This window comes from Nematolebias whitei, chromosome 2, assembly GCF_014905685.2.
Source record: "Nematolebias whitei isolate Nwh7 chromosome 2, NemWhi1, whole genome shotgun sequence".
In the NCBI taxonomy this organism is placed as follows: domain Eukaryota; kingdom Metazoa; phylum Chordata; class Actinopteri; order Cyprinodontiformes; family Rivulidae; genus Nematolebias; species Nematolebias whitei.
The window spans coordinates 3,990,347-3,991,090 of record NC_056499.1 but is presented as its reverse complement, the minus strand read 5'-3'; positions in this window follow the sequence as shown (position 1 = coordinate 3,991,090).

Here is a 744-nt window from a genome sequence, read left to right as displayed (position 1 = left end):
GTGTGTGTGCGTTTGTGCTTTTCTAACTTCTTTTATGTCTTTGTTGGCGCATAAACCCGAGTGGCCTGTTTTCTCTTTGTGGTTCTGAATGAAATGAAGACGTTTTGTTGTCCAGGCTCCGTCTCTTTGTAAAGTTTTGTAAAGAATATATCTTGTTGAAAGTTTAGCTGTGAGCGCCTCGTCTCATCTGTTCAGCTCGTACCGTTAGAAGAAAGAAGCACATGACACAATTCAAAGATGTCGGAGGCGTTTTCTTTTGTTACTGTATCTTTGTACCACGTTTTGTGATGACACTACATTTCTTTGAAATAAATCAGACGTACTTGAACGAGCTCGTTTCTCGTGTTGACTGTAAAAGACTTCGATCGGATCGAAGAATGACTAAAAGTGTCATCCATCCATTACCTTTATGTGCTTCTTACTTTTCAGGTCGCAGGGGTCCATGTCCAGCAGGCGCTGAGTGAGAGGCGGGGGACGCCTGGACAGGTCTCCAGTCCATCACAGGGACACAGAGACAAACGAGACAAACAGCCATTCTCTCTCACCTAGGGGCAATTAGAGTTACCAATCAGTCTAACATGCATGTTTTTACACTGTGGGAGGAAACTGGAGTACCTGGAGTAAACCCACGCATGCACAGAGAGAACATGCAAACTCCGCCCACAAAGGTCCCGGACCGGGATTTGATCCAGCGACCCCTGAGAGGCAGCAGCTCTACCAACTGCGCCACTAAAAGTATCAGAT